The sequence below is a fragment of the Schistocerca nitens genome, chromosome 9 (assembly GCF_023898315.1).
Source record: "Schistocerca nitens isolate TAMUIC-IGC-003100 chromosome 9, iqSchNite1.1, whole genome shotgun sequence".
NCBI lineage: Eukaryota > Metazoa > Arthropoda > Insecta > Orthoptera > Acrididae > Schistocerca > Schistocerca nitens.
In genome coordinates this window covers 195,782,804-195,799,535 of record NC_064622.1, presented here as the reverse complement: position 1 = coordinate 195,799,535, position 16,732 = coordinate 195,782,804, and the positions used below count along the sequence as shown (strand labels likewise).

The following is a 16,732-nucleotide window of genomic DNA, read 5'->3' as shown; positions in this document are numbered from 1 at the left end:
TGGAAGTATTCAATTCCATAAATTATCTGGGAGTAGGCATTAGGAGTGATTTAAAATGGAATGATCGTATAAAGTTGATCATGGGTAAAGCAGATGCCAGACTGAGATTCATTGGAAGAATCCTAAGGAAATGCAGTCCGAAAACAAAGAAAGTAGGTTACAGTACACGTGTCCGCCCACTGCTTGAATATTGCTCACCAGTGTGGGATCCGTACCAGATAGGGTTGATATAAGAGATAGAGAACATCCAACGGAGAGCAGCGCGCTTCGTTACTGGATCATTTAGTAATCGCGAAAGCGTTACGGAGATGATTGATAAACTCCAGTGGGAGACTCTGCAAGAGAGACGCTCAGTAGCTCGGTACGGGCTTTTCTTGAACTTTATAGAAAATACCTTCACCGAGGAGTCAAGCAGTATATTGCTCCCTCCTACGTATGTCTCGCGAAGAGACCACGAGGATAAAATCAGAAAGATTAGAGCCCACACAGAGGCGTACCGACAATCTTTCTTTCCACGAACAATACGAGAAGGCAGAACCGATAGAGGTACTCAAAGTACCCTCCGCCACACACCGTCGGGTGGCTTGCGGAGTATGGATGTAGATGTAGATATACACACATCTCCAATCTTTAAATTTCGTGCCGGCCGCGGTGGTCTAGCGGTTCTGGCGCTGCAGTCCGGAACCGCGGGACTGCTACGGTCGCAGGTTCGAATCCTGCCTCGGGCATGGGTGTGTGTGATGTCCTTAGGTTAGTTAGGTTTAAGTAGTTCTAAGTTCTAGGGGACTTATGACCTAAGATGTTGAGTCCCATAGTGCTCAGAGCCATTTGAACCCATTTTTTAAATTTCGTGTGAAACTGGAAGTTTCAAAATAACAAAAGACGAAGTGCACAATTTGTTGGGTGAAGGGCTGAGGGGATTGGCTGTGGTGTGGAAATACCCACCCGACATGAAGACAAGGGAAGCTCGTTTGTTGGTCGGTCGGTCGGTCAAAACGCCTATACACGCCCAGTTTGTCGGTCGGTCGGTTGGTGCGCGTGTAGGACCCGTAAGCTTTTCACTAAATAGCTGCGTCGGAGGCTGCTTGCGCCGCCGACGCACCGTATCTGTGTGACCGGTGGCCAGCCGGGCTCCCCGCCAAAGGCTGTTGCAGCATCTCTGGAGGGGCGGGCAACTAGGCCTGCGGATGACCGCCGCGCCGCTACACGGCACGCCACGCCAGCCGCTGCTCGGCCCGGCTCAGCTCGCAGTTTATCAGCGGCTCTCGCTCGTGACTGTTGCGGTCTCGCTTCCTCTCAGCTGGTTCGCCGCTCTCCACGCGGGCGTCATTCTCTCGCCCCGCGGGCTACTCGCTGCGGTCCTCGCGTCTACGAGCGCCATTAACTGCACGCCGCATCTGCGCACTCGCAACTCTAGGTAATTACTCAGTATCCACTCTGCCAGCCACTTAACACGGTGTGTCGCCTGCCGCAAATTAACTCACCTGCTCTGCGCACGCGGCGTGCGTTCGTAAATGTGTTCCTCGCTCGACGTCCGCTGAAACCCGTTTTCATCTTGTGCTAACTAGTGAAACGCTCGCATGTCCGCTGTCCTAAAGCAGTTCCCGATAAATAAGGACTTTTCCTTCCGACATCTCAAGAGAGCGGTATGTGTGTCCATTATAATTTTTTGACGGCCGAATGTATTTTCTCTGTTCTGTATGCTTAACCAAGATTACTATCGTACAATTCGCGATTGCAGTAGGGTATTAAACACGGCATCTTGTTGTTAATTTGGTATGTAACATACCATTGGCGATCTGATAATTGTAATTAGTGTATAACCTATAAATTATGACTTTCTTCAAATAAAATGTGGAGCAGTAAACTTTACGATGGTTTAGTAACGGTGTAACATTCACACCCCCCCCCCCCCCCCTCTCTAGTATTCTTGAGTTAATAAGCGCGTCAGATGGCAGAGAAAACTTTATCAGCGAGACGTTGAATTGTTGATGTAAAACAGTTCTATACGACACGGCGTAGTACTCGTAAAACGAGTCACAACTATGGGTTCAAAAAGTATGAATTTTTCTGATTTTAAAAAGGCATGACATCGTTATTAAACTCGCAGACATTAAGCTTACATGGGATTGCCAAAGCAGGCGTTTGTAAACTGATATCCTGGTATCGTTTCTAATTGATCAAGTAGACACTCCAATATCCATTCTGCAAATGTGTTTCCTGTCCTCGGATTTCCTCTTCCACGATAGTTTGTCGCTGCCAAGTGAACACGCATCCGTTTCTGAAACGTGCTTTCGTTATTTTGCGGCTTACTTTTAGAAAATTCTCGACTAATTTGGAAGTTTTTGTGTAGTGCAAAAGTAGAAGTATTAGAGCGTTGTGTACGTACCTCTGAAGAGAAGGCCTTATATTGACTATACGAGAAATTGGAACAGCTGATTTCTATAGGCCGTTTGTGTAAAACTGACGGTTGGAAAACCAAAAGTTGGGTTTGTCTAGCAAAACCCCTTCAGATCTTAATATGTAAACACAACAGTGAAAAACGGTTTCAGAAATTGTTTTCTTTTCCGGTAGTTCTCATGTTGATTGCAGTCTTTGAACCATGCCACTGCAGCTAGTGAGACAATTCTACCTTCAAGAGCTGTGTACTTTCGCGCAAAAGGATTTAAATCCCAATCTTACGAATTTATTAAAGGGCTCTTCTTTTTCTTTACACCATTTTTGGTGAATTGTGGGGTAGTTCATATTACAAAAGCTACACTCTTCATATCATAACCACGACAGTTGTCAATAACTTATTATATGGCAATCTGAGATCGCAAGGTATTTCTCAGATGACCTTTTGAAATACGAGGTCCTAGCCTTATTAAAAGATAATTGAATAAGGAACTACGGAGCCCCCCACATGTCAAAGGAATTCCGTCTCATGATATCTGTAATTCTGAAAGTGCACATAGCTGGAAAAAAGTCTTTACTATCCCGAAATTCTAAATAGTAAACTGTTACTGTTCCAAAATGTTTTGTCACCATAGCTTCACAACTTCAGTGTTTATAAAGAAAGATATCAAGGAAACTGCCAGCAGCTACAGTAATATGCCTTTATTAACGGTCAGTTTGTCAAGCGGATGAGGACAATTACATCAATTTTAAGGACCCTTCTTTAACCCGCTGTAGTGTTCATCTATGACTTACAGATGATTACTTCGCCGGAACTGGATGAGTAAACACACATTGCTGCTGTTTTTGGTTATTTCGTTCATAACATTTTTAAATGTTATAGCTCGTTTTTCCGGACTTCAGCAAGATTCTTTTTGTTGACCTGGAAATAGCCTATTTCCTGATGTCAAATAACATCGATATTCATCGTAATATTTTTACAATTACCGTTTTTTCATGGAAAATACACAATCATATCAAAATGCAGTTAACTTATTTAAAACATTAGCGGTCACATGTGTAAATATTGCGAGGGAGCTAGAGACTTCGGTCGTCATACGTATCCATGATACCACACGGAGTTCTAACCAAAATATTTGCTTCGCGGGGGCATAAAGTGATCTGTTGCGAGGAACTCTGTTTCGAAAAGAAAATGTCTTCAGTGTTAAAGTTAAAGAATGTTCAACAATATTTTGACTGAAGTGTTACCGAGGATTTTCACCGTTCAATGGTCACTTTTACGAAGTGAGTCAAGGCCCTGAACGATATTGTCCTCCATTCATATTGACTTAGCTGTCTCCCCTAAGGCCTTAATACTTCCATAACTGTTGATTGATCACTGAACTTTAACGTTTCGATTGCCAATTTCGGCACAATAATGAACCGTTGTTAACAGTATTCATAGCAACCCATTAAATTTTGAAAATTGTTCGTACTGGAGGCGAACCCAGTCGCGTGAATGGAACAAAGCTGACAATCGGAATGAAACGTCGTGGCAGATTCGAACTCGGATCTTTGCCTTTCACGGGCAAGTGCTCAACCGACTGAGCTACTAAAGTAAGACTCACGTCCCGTGCTCACAGCTTTACTTACGCCAATACCTCGTCTCCTACCTTCCAAACTTCTCAGAAGTTCTCCTGCGAACCAGAGTGTTTTATATCGCCGTATACTCCGTGCAGAGTGAAAATTTCATTCTCGACAACTGGAATGTTTTAATACAGCAGCGATTCATGACATCCCTACTGCTTTGACGGACAATTTCTGTTAGTAAGCAGTGTAAGCTTATTGGTGTTCTTCCGTATCTGCCCTCAGCTTAGCGAGGAAAACTGAACACAAAACGGACGATCTTGTCTGACGTACGCAGATTCTCTGAAGAGGCGGACTCTCTCTTCGATCTGGAAAGAACTAAGAACAGTGACAAGTTCTTTAGTTCCTTGTCCTAAGTTTGTCCGATAAAGCGACATTAAGCTAATTGTCTTACCACTCATCCGCTATTAAATCATCCTAAGACTTTGATGTTCACATTCTGGAGCTATAGGCTAAATATTGGAGTACGTCCAACATCATGTGTGTTGTACATTGCGTCAGTTTGTGGATTGTTGGAAAGTTATATTCTTGAAGATTCAAATTTCGAAGATAGTTAGCAACTGTTTTTTGTTACTATAACCGTCGAAACGGGTCGACAGAAGCGTCCGATCCCACGCGTCGGCTTTGACCCGTGACGTAAGGGTGTTGTGTGACGTCATGACGGCGCGGAGTTTGGTTTGAGTGTGGCTGTCTACAGTTCTGTTTTATTTTATTTACTTTTCTGATCTGTTCGTTCTGTCTCGTGAGATTTTTTAAATTTAAAAACACTTATTACTTATTTTAATTATCGGTTTCCTCCAATTTCTGTTTTAGTTTATTATATTTATCTTTCTGATCTGTTCGTTCTATCCCGTGAGATTTTTTAAAAAGACAAAAAAACACTAATCAGCTACTGAAGCATCTTTATCTTCTATGGGTTGCAAGGGGGTTACGACCCCTGGGGAGGTGGGTGGGTATTCATGCATGGCTGTCTTACTTACATGTTGTAGCTACGCAAGGCGTCTAAATTTGTTTATATTTAGTTTGCCCCCCCACCCAAAACACCCAATTTTCCGCGCTTGTCCCGTTAGTGTCATTAGGTTTCTTGTGGAAAGTGTGGGTTTGTTTTTGTTTCCGCTATATTTGTGACGTCATGGGTTAAAGCAGACGGCTGGGATCGGACGCTTCCGTATTTCCGTCGAAACCGGTCGTAGTAATAAAAATAATTGCTTACGGACTTGGAAAACCTGATCCTTCAAGATCAATATGACTGCAAACATTAATTTACTACAGTTGCAAACGTTTACGTGCTCAAAACAGTATTCATTTCTTGGAGTTAAGGAGAAAGACATACAGATTTGGACTGACAACTCTATTATGCCTGTCTAGTGACTTTTGATAGTGCTTAATCCTGTTACAGAAGTTGCCTTCTGTCAAAAACATAACTCACAAGAATCATTTTAGTGATCTATCATTGGTGTCTTTTGCATTTGACTTAATTGTTTGCTTCAGAAGATTGTCAGCGTGCTGACAAGGAATATACATTTCCCAAAAATCCTGGAGCAGAATGTGCGACTGCCAGATTTAAAACACACACACACACACACACACACACACACACACACACACACACACACACACACACACACACACAAAATCACAATTTGGGTGGGGGGGGGGGGGGGATACAATGTGCAATTTCTAGGAGATGGACTACTAATCCAGCAAATTGTGTGGATAGATAAACTGGGAAGAGCGTTACATGCCAGAGCAAACGCCCCGGTTAGTCCGTGATCGTCGGGTAGCAATATCAGGTAGCCTAGAAAAAAAGTCTGCGCCAGGATCCGTGATCTAAAAAATTTGGGAATCTTTTGTTTTACAATAAACCTTTACAACCTAAGGTAGAAGTAACAGCTGTGTTGATAGTGTTAGCCGATGAACGGTGATTAAAATTTGAGTGTTAGACTACGTCATTCTGAAATACTGAACCTACTATAAAATTGACGTTTAGACAGTCGTTGCAGATGTACTCTCCTGTTGATTACAGTTTAGTCGCAGTGAAGTGGACCGCTTCGCTGAAGACCAAAACGTAGGTATTACGATTATTATAGTGACTGACGACGACTGTGTGAAAACAGGAAGAAAATCGAAGTGTTTAACATGTGATGCTACGAAATGTTTAAAATTAGATGGATTGGTAAGTAATATTACCAGCAGGATTGACAGGAAAGGAACGTATGGGAAACACGGAGTAGCAGAGCGGATGGTAGGATATGTAAAGGCATCAGGGAATGGTATAACATGAATCTCTGCTGTATTCAAACATTCCAGTTGTCGAGAATGAAATTTTCACTCTGCACGGAGTATACGGCGATATAAAACACTCTGACTGGTTCGCAGGAGAACTTCTGAGAAGTTTGGAAGGTAGGAGGCGAGGTATTATCGTAAGTAAAGCTGTGAGCACGGGACGTGAGTCTTACTTTAGTAGCTCAGTAGGTTAAGCACTTGCCCGTGAAAGGCAAAGCTCCGTGTTCGAATCTGCCACGACGTTTCATTCCGATTGTCATGGGTTTCTGTGTAGAAAAAGGTTCATTATTGTGCCGAAATTGGCAATCGAAACGTTAAAGTTCAATGAACAACAGTTTTGGAAGTATTAAGGCCTTAGGGGAGACAGCTAAGTCTATGTATGGAGGAAAATATCGTTCAGGACCTTGACTCACATCGTAAAAGTGACCATTGAACGGTGAAAATCCTTGGTAACACTTCAGTCAAAATAATGTTGAACCTTCTTTAAATTGAACACTGAAGACATTTTCTTTTCGATACAGAGTTCCCTCGCAACAGATCACATTATGTCTCCGCGAAGCAAATATTTTGGTTAGAACTCTGTGTGGTATCATGGATACGTATGACGACCGAAGTCTCTAGCTCCCTCACAATATTGCAGGGGCAGACAGATGTTAGAATATTTGCAAAAATGTTGACCGCTCTTAGCTCTGGTGAGTAGGTTGGAACAGAGGAGGTATTCGTGGTGGGTCAGAACACTGACAAAAACACCCGACTTAATACCCAGAAGGACTTAAGTCACATTGAAACTGGCTGTGGAATCCTACGCCTTTATAATTTTGATTTCAAGTAACTGGGTATTTTCCTCCTCTTGGTCACATACACCTTGAAATGCCAGTTGCTAAGAGCTGTTTGCACAGCTTTGTTAAGTTTTCAATAATTCTGTATTTTCTTATAAGGTGAGGAGTTATCATTCAGCCTTAATTTTTAGTAATATTTACACACGAAAGATGAAAATTAATCAAGTAAGGCAGATCAGAATTTAACGTTCCGTCACTGAGGTCATTTGAGACGAAACACAAGCCGTTTGTTAAGTATCCTGCTTATATTCTTTCATCTGTAAGTAATTTTGGAAATTTTCTACAGTAGAATGAGAAGTATTGGTTTCTACGTTCTGCTGGTTTGATCTTTCCCCACATGTCAATGTCGCAGGCTCTAAGAACTTACAAATTTACGAGAAAAGAAATACTGATTTCTTCCAAATATCTTACTTTTCAGCCACATAGTCCTAGAAAAGTTAAGACCATTTGGCCACTTCGTACGCCTTACGGTTATAGTCTTCTTTCAAGGAGTTTGACCAATCATGGTTGATAGAGGCTAAATCGGACTCTACTCTGGTTTGATGCCGTCCTCCATATCTGAGTTAAATTTTCCAGCTGAAAATATGTACTCTACTTAGAAGCGTCTTCCGTGTTTTTTGCCCTTCAAATTTTTAGTCTGTCTACAGTAGCGAAGTAACTACATAAGATTGGCATACCAGATGCCTGACGAACCTGCCCCTTTGATGGTAAGGGAAGTGTCAACTTTCCTCACCCATTTTCATTCCACACATTCTGATAATTTTTAACATCATTCAGTAGCATGACAGTTTCCCATGGTCGACGTTCATTTCCATACCATGTTGACTCCTGTATGTATGCTTTCAGAAAGTAAAATTCTACTTGAGTACTATGTACCAGGAGGATTTCTTTAATTAAATCGTTCTTCCCCTGCCTCTAGTGCATTAACCATCTCTTCTTTGCTTAGCACATCCTGTTTAACCTTGAGTCCGAAATTGGGGACATATTTTCACTCCTACTAATGTCACTTACAATAGTGACACTTCACTTTTTTTCATTTCTGTTGCTTAATAACATACTTCGTCCAAACCATGCTGCCCATTTCATTCGACATGTATTGTAAGTCTGTCTTACTTTCAGCAAGAAACAGTCATCTACTAAACTTGGCCACATTCGTCCACCCACGATTTTTATTCCTCTGTTGTAAATTAGTGACACTCTAACGCAGCTCGTAGCCACTATACAAATTTTGTTCACAAGTGGTACTCGATCACCTACCTGACAAGGTTGAAAGTTTGTAATGTCAACAAAAGAACGCGAGTCCTGCTGCCAGTCACGTTGACACTTGGTAAGTGCCAAGTCAGCGGCTTTGGTGTATTTGCGGTGACTGACGTCGGTACTACATATCCGACGTATTCTCTAGCTCCATGTTCGTCTAGAGAACTACCTTCATGCCATACTGTCACCGTACGTATTACTATTATTAGGGACTAAGATGTATTGTCGGGGGTCTGGTGGGCATAACAGGTCCAGACAGCGAACGCATGGAAGTGTCCCTTACAGCACTTGACAGATACGAATAGGTCAGTCGTGAAAATATTAGGTGCGTAAGTGGAGTCCTTCACTCAGCTGGGTACTGGAACAATTAGCATTAACTAGGTTGGAAAAATACAGAAACGAAGACAGTCTTCCGCAACTTTACTATTATTCAAATAAGTATTTTCGTCACTGCCTTGGAATGAAAAATATCGCTTTCGATAAACGCAAACGAACGGAGAACAGGGGCACTGACTGCGGCTTCGCAACAATGCTGCAAGTGCAGTGAAACAAATGATACTGTAGTGTATTGCGTAACTGAATTTACATCGCAGTTAGTGGAATACGTGTTTGAGGACGGTTGCAACAGCGGTATGACAGTCTGTATATGCTGACAGAAACGCGAGCAATAAAGCTTAAATTTAATCACGTAATCATGTGGATCTGGTAGAAAACAGAACAATAAATACTTATTAGCACTAGAGATTCAAAGGTCAGAAGGACAACTTTGCTGACTAGTCGTGGGTCTCTCTCGTCAAAGCGTAAGACACGACCCACAAATATCACTGAGAGACGCTACAAACTAGGATGCCATGTGTCCTATAGCAAGGCGTATCGCCAAAAGCTCAGAAGGGGGCGTAGGATTTCTTCCATAGCTACAGAGTAATGGTCATACCGGTGAATAAAGATGTGTTGGTACAGTGAGTGTACTTCATTCCGTGTAGCACTTACTACTAGCGTGACAAATCCCTCATTCCTAAATTATTACGATCTGGTCACGAATCTTCTTCTTCTTCCTCCTCTTCTTTCCAGTTTGTCAGCCTCATTCCATGTATGTACTTAACCAACTGTTCTCCCGCCTCTTGGTTTTCAAATTTTTACTAGTCTTATGGGGTCCATTCTTTCCACATGACTCCTCCAATTTCTTTGTTTCGTCATCCATTTATTTATGTCTTGTATTCTACATTGATCATTTATCGATGCTTATCTCTTTCTCCTACATGGTTACTCCTTGAATCTGTTCCATTCCCATTACCTTGTACCTTCATCTCCGCTCTAGTTTCTGCTGTGCATGACATAACAGGATGCACTCTTCTTTAATATTTTTATTTTCCGCTCAGTCGGTATGAGTTTCCCGATGAAGGATTTTGCAGGCATCCGGCTACGCTTACTGCCTTAGTCATTTGATTTTTTACTACTACAGTTAGGATTGCATAGCTGGTGATAACTCTCCGGATGTAGCGCATCACTTGTTAAAGTAACACATCTACTGCCAATTTCTATCTTGCACATGGTTTTGTTACTGTACTGTTTGATTTTGTAGATGAAATTTTCGGGTGAAACTGTTTAGTTGTTCCGTTGAAATGATGAAGTAACTTTTGCAAATTCATTGCTTTCAGTGCAGTATTAGCGGCATAACATGTATATCCCAGTTCCTTTCTTAAGGTGTCAATGGTTCCGTTGAACAGGAATGGGCCCAATGAGTCTCCTTGTCAACTTCCATTATCTATTACAGTTTCATTTGTCAATCTTTCGGATGTTTTAGTTTTGGTTTCATTACCTGTGTATGATGTGTTAAGATTTTTGAGTCCATTGATAATCTCTTGTCCATTAAGTTTTGAATTATATCCTTTTTCTGATCCTATAAAAGGGTTTCTACAAGTAAACAAAACGCAAGTGTGTTGTTTCCACAACAAATTGTCTTAGAGTGGGAATATCATCTATCGTGCTCCTGTTTCTCATGAAACCTCGCTGTGCTCCTGCTGTTCCTATATCATTGTGCATTGTGTCTCTGTTGAAGCTATGATCAAGCAGGATAATTCACGAATTGAGAGTGAGAAATAGTAACCTTGTAAGATTCAGCTCTTCTTACTCGTCATGTTTTCTTCTTTCCATAAACCAACCGTTATCGGAATCAACATAGCACGTGGGATATGCGTTGTCTTCCTTAGGACGCCGTCAGTTTAAATGTTAGTGTTACACTCTCGTGCTTGTCTGTCCAGTCATCCACATCTGTAGTCCACAAGGAAACAGTGTACACGTCAGTGGTACCACTACCATTGTCCGCCTTACCTGTTCCATTCATGAATGGTATGCAGGAAGAAAGACTGTCCACAAACGTGCGAATGAACTGTAATCGCGTCTTCCGCTGGGGTCTATTGAGCATCTCCGTAAAGCTGTCGCACTGAATAAACTATCCGATGAAGAAACGTGCCGCTCTTCGTCGGATCATCCCTATATTGCCTGTTAGTCTTAGTTGGTAATGGTCCCAGACTGTAGAAAATTACTAAAGGATCGGTCAAACAGTTGTTTTAAAGTCACATGTTTCGTGGACGAATTTCATTTCCTTAGAGTTCTTCCACGGAATCTCGACCTGGCGTCGTCCTGTGTAACTGGTCCCTCAGGCCTGGCCAAGATTTTCACTCGTCAGCGTCTGTTCAGAGTTCCGGCTTCCCCCACTACAGCACCGTTCCGAGAAGGTGTGTGAATGACTAGAGTAAAAGCTGATGGCTGCACCTGCGGAAAAATGTGGAAGACGTATTGGAAAGACGCAGCGAGTACTTCTAAAAGGCCAATATTACTGCGTACTTAAATCAGCCAAATTCTGTCACTGGTGTTAAAGTTTTTCTGACATAGTGGTAACTTTATAACTGACTTAGATGCATTATATGGAGCTAATACGGTGAGCAGAACTACAAAAAGCTTCAAAGGCATTCACCGTTAAGTAATGATGTTTATAAATGTACAGACATTTAGATTTTAGAACATGTAATATATCTGGAGCTATGGTTCGTAGTACAGTCACACAGTCGTGCAGATTGAAATATGTTAAGGGGCTCCGGAAAGGCTCAAAATCATGAAAAGTTCCATTTTTACTTCTTGCGTTTTCTGAATCTGCAGACTATTACCTTTTAATAGATATATAATTTATTCAATTCCGAAGACAACTATTTTTAAATTTTTTTGAAATGTGTTCTACATGGGCGTGACCCACTATGGCGCTGTTAAACTGCTGTCAAATGGTGTTATTATTAACGTCCGTGTTCATCAGGTACATTTTAGTGATGTGAGATAAGGTATGCGTTGTGGCTAACCTGTGATGGTTCAATATATATCGCTGGTGTGATTGTCGATTGTTTCATGTTTATTTACTATGTCATCTCGAAAATACTCGTAATTAATTCTGTTTCTTGAGTCTGTCTTGTTGAAGTATAATAATGAGTAAAAGTAATTAGAAATCCTCTGAAGGCTTTTAAGAAAAGGAGAAATGTTGGAAAGCCAAAGGTATGTGTTATTACTGTAAACAATAAAGACGATAACCAAGTGAGTGAACCTAACCTCTCAAGTACACCTGCCCATAGCAGTCAAAGTGGGAAAGAAAATACTTCACAGAAGAAGCTTGGTTCAATGAGTGAAAACTATGAATGTTTTATGGGCGAATCGGATGTGAATGAAATATTTGATATGTCGGTTCTCAAAGGAATTTTTTCAAACTGTGTAAGATGTATTCATTGTAGTGAAGTTGGTCTGGAACTCTCCATAATAAAGCACGTAGGACTTGCTAGTGAAATACAACTGAAATGTGATAAGTGTTCATACATGACCACCTTTTGGAACAGTGTTGCAGTAACTGCAACTGAAGAAAATGGTAGCAAAATCTACGAACACAACATTAGATTTGTTTATTCCTTGCGTTCAGTTGGTAAGGGTGCTACAGCAGGTGCAATTTTCTGTGGCATCATGAATCTTCCAAATCCCCCAACCAAGTTCACAACCTATAATAAATTAATAGGGTCTAAAGTAGATGTCTGTATAGAATCTATGAAGAACGCTGTGGAAGAGGCAGTAATGGAAAATAATGGTAAGAGATTTGACTGCAGCGTTCGATGGTACCTGGCATAAACGGGGACACACATCTCCCCATGGTGTAGTATCTGCCACCAGTATGTATACAGGGAAAGTTTTAGATGTAGCAGTAATATCAAAGTATTGTAGACGTCCACAAAAATACAAAGGTACACATGAAAATAATTGCAAAGCTAAGTATAGTGGCAGTAGTGGAGGAATGGAAGTGGCTTGTGTTGCCAGTATATTCCAGCGCTCTGAGGCGTGTGATAAAGTGCGATATGTTAATTACCTTGGTGACGGTGATTCTAAAAGTTTCAAACATGTTCAAGGACTGAAGCCCTATGGTGATGTTGTAGTGCAGAAATTTGAGTGTATTGTACACGTACAGAAGCGAATGGGAACAAGACTTCGGCGACTGAAAGCTTCGTACAAAAACAAACACTCAGTGATGGTAAAGGGTTGGATGGGAAGGGAAGGTTAACTGCCAGTGTAATTGACAAAATACAGAACTATTATGGAATGGCTATTAGGCAAAATACACAGTGTCGACGAAATGAAGAAGGCTATTTGGGCTCTTTTTTTCATACTTCAACAGATGAAAATCCCCAACATAGCTTGTGTCCCAAAGAAGACAGTTGGTGTAAGTACACTCATGGAAATTGAAATAAGAACACCGTGGATTCATTGTCCCAGGAAGGGGAAACTTTATTGACACATTCCTGGGGTCAGATACATCACATGATCACACTGACAGAACCACAGGTACATAGACACAGGCAACAGAGCATGCACAATGTCGGCACTAGTACAGTGTATATCCACCTTTCGCAGCAATGCAGGCTGCTATTCTCCAATGGAGACGATCGTAGAGATGCTGGATATAGTCCTGTAGAACGGCTTGCCATGCCATTTCCACCTGGCGCCTCAGTTGGACCAGCGTTCGTGCTGGACGTGCAGACCGCGTGAGACGACGCTTCATCCAGTCCCAAACATGCTCAATGGGGGACAGATCCGGAGATCTTGCTGGCCAGGGTAGTTGACATACACCTTCTAGAGCACGTTGGGTGGCACGGGATACATGCGGACGTGCATTGTCCTGTTGGAACAGCAAGTTCCCTTGCCGGTCTAGGAATGGTAGAACGATGGGTTCGATGACGGTTTGGATGTACCGTGCACTATTCAGTGTCCCCTCGACGATCACCAGTGGTGTACGGCCAGTGTAGGAGATCGCTCCCCACACCATGAAGCCGGGTGTTGGCCCTGTGTGCCTCGGTCGTATGCAGTCCTGATTGTGGCGCTCACCTGCACGGCGCCAAACACGCATACGACCATCATTGGCACCAAGGCAGAAGCGACTCTCATCGCTGAAGACGACACGTCTCCATTCGTCCCTCCATTCACGCCTGTCGCGACACCACTGGAGGCGGGCTGCACGATGTTGGGGCGTGAGCGGAAGACGGCCTAACGGTGTGCGGGACCGTAGCCCAGCTTCATGGAGACGGTTGCGAATGGTCCTCGCCGATACCCCAGGAGCAACAGTGTCCCTAATTTGCTGGGAAGTGGCGGTGCGGTCCCCTACGGCACTGCGTAGGATCCTACGGTCTTGGCGTGCATCCGTGCGTCGCTGCGGTCCGGTCCCAGGTCGACGGGCACGTGCACCTTCCGCCGACCACTGGCGACAACATCGATGTACTGTGGAGACCTCACGCCCCACGTGTTGAGCAATTCGGCGGTACGTCCACCCGGCCTCCCGCATGCCCACTATACGCCCTCGCTCAAAGTCCGTCAACTGCACATACGGTTCACGTCCACGCTGTCGCGGCATGCTACCAGTGTTAAAGACTGCGATGGAGCTCCGTATGCCACGGCAAACTGGCTGACACTGACGGCGGCGGTGCACAAATGCTGCGCAACTAGCGCCATTCGACGGCCAACACCGCGGTTCCTGGTGTGTCCGCTGTGCCGTGCGTGTGATCATTGCTTGTACAGCCCTCTCGCAGTGTCCGGAGCAAGTATGGTGGGTCTGACACACCGGTGTCAATGTGTTCTTTTTTCCATTTCCAGGAGTGTATAACAAAAGATTGCTAACTGGTGAAGTGTACACTCATAAGCATAGTCTGCCTCATGCAATAATGGAGGTGATAAAACCTATTTTCAGAGACTTAGCAGCACCTGAACTGTTGAAAAAGTGTATTCACGGAAAAACTCGAAACCCCAATGAAAGTGTAAATAGTGTTACATGGTCGAGAATCCCCAAGACTGTATTTGTTGGAATAGAAACACTTCACTTTGGTGTGTATGATGCTGTTGCGACTTTCATTGATGGCAACATTGTAAGGTGCAAGGTATTTAGAAATATGGGAATCAAGATAGGTTCTAACATGGTACGAGCGATGCTTGCTTTAGACAAGGAACGCCTTCGGGCTGCAGACAGGGCTGTAAAGAGTCTAGAAATACAAGCAAGAGTAAACAGGAGGAGGAACAAGAGGAAGCTGGAGGAGTTTGCAGAGGATGAAGATAATCCATCCTATGGACCTGGAATGCACTAAAAAGTTAATCCAATCTTTGTCGCTCGATTCCCAAAACTTTTATTTTCTCATACTAATTACATGTTTTCTAAGGATTTTCCAAACATATTTGTTTCAAACTTTCAGTAAATGTTACACAGTACCTTCTGCATAATTTAACACAGCCTTTTTCCAAAAAACTGTATATTTTTGAATATATAAATAAAAAATTGCAAAAAAATGTGAATTTTCATTACAATTGAAAAAAAATCATCTTTAATAACTGAACTAAAATTTTGTAAAATCCCTGTGTTAAGTTGTAGCCCATATTCCAATAAATAATATGTAAAAAGTTCAACTTCCTACCTCAAATACTTTGTGAGGAAAGATGTAATTTATAAGCGTTATTTTAACATTGCAAGTATAGGGCGTTCCGGAGCCCCTTAAATATAAACGTTTGCGGGACTTCGTCAATTTCATAACAAGAGCTACTGTCTGGTCACAGAATATGGCGGCACCGCTTGCTTTTCATCTACCTCATCACCCCCTCTGCACAACACGCTTGTTGAACCAAACATTGAAATAATTATAGCGGCTTACGGTGAAGTCCAGGATATTGCTCTTGGGGTAGCGTTTTATAAAAAAACCCATGTAAACTGTATTGGGCAAACAGGTTGTTCAGCCGTGTGCTAAATTTTGTCAGCTCAAGTAGGAAGTAATAAGGTACTTCTGCAACGAGAAGCGAGAATCATTTTGGCAAATAAATCTAAATCAGCTTTCAGTCGTGCAAATTCTTGGAATCTCTTAGAGAAACTCAAATTGCTGATATGTGGTAAGTCATGACTGGTCCACAAATGACGGCCTTGAGTTAGAGGACATGTTCCATGTCATGAACATGAAGCTGATTTCTTTTCCATGGGATTTTTTCTTGATAGCGTCAGTCTTGTGCACCATATGTTACCAAATTATTCGCCACATGCAAGGAAGAGAAGTAATGAATTCGAGTAACTAATGGCTGCCGTAAAAGATACTGTCACTACTCTACTTACACTTAAAGCAGCTTTTCCCGTTATGACAGACTTCAGTTCAGCCAAAACCCACTCCCATTAATTCCAAGTGCACCGTATCGTCTTTGTGGCTGGTCTTGTAGTGACATTCCAATGACTTCTTTTTTTCAGATCATAATGGTGCGATGGCTTATGAAGCGCTTTGCATGTCATTCAAACGATAAGAAAATTACAGATGTTCCCATTTCCATTCCGCAATGAGTGATGTTGCTTCTCCATTTCTTTTGACTAGTACTTGGACTCATCAGTATTCCTAATGCGGATCGTAAATCTGATTCAGCTCAGATAGTATTGCCAGGAAATTACTAAGCGTGTGAGAGCTACTGTCCGGTCACAGAATATGGCGGCACCGCTTGCTTTTCATCTACCTCATCACCCCCTCTGCACAACTCGTGGCTGCCCTCTGCGTACTAGGTAGGAGAGCAGCCGGAGCGCTGTTCGGCCAGACATGTGGCATACGGCTTACTTGGTTATTCCACTTTGGGCAACAGCACCCCCCCCCCCCCCCAGCGAATATTTCTAGGTACTTTACGCTTGTTAGGGTTTTCAATGGTTTTTCAGCAATAGTGTAACTGAGTTACAACAATCCCATGTATGTATAACAGTGCAAATTACCAACCATATGTTCGAAAAACCCGTGCGCAAA

At 42.6% G+C, this 16,732-nt stretch overlaps 1 protein-coding gene across 1 annotated transcript in view; it reads left to right on the top strand.

Annotated features, from left to right (window-relative positions):
• Positions 1-1,195: 1,195 nt before the first annotated feature.
• Positions 1,196-16,732, top strand: part of LOC126203155 (lysosome membrane protein 2-like) — a 426,168-nt gene continuing 410,631 nt past the window's right edge. Inside the window, exon 1 of the mRNA XM_049937397.1 lies at positions 1,196-1,417. The gene's annotated coding sequence lies outside the window, so the exon portion shown is untranslated. The remainder of the gene's footprint in view (positions 1,418-16,732) is intronic.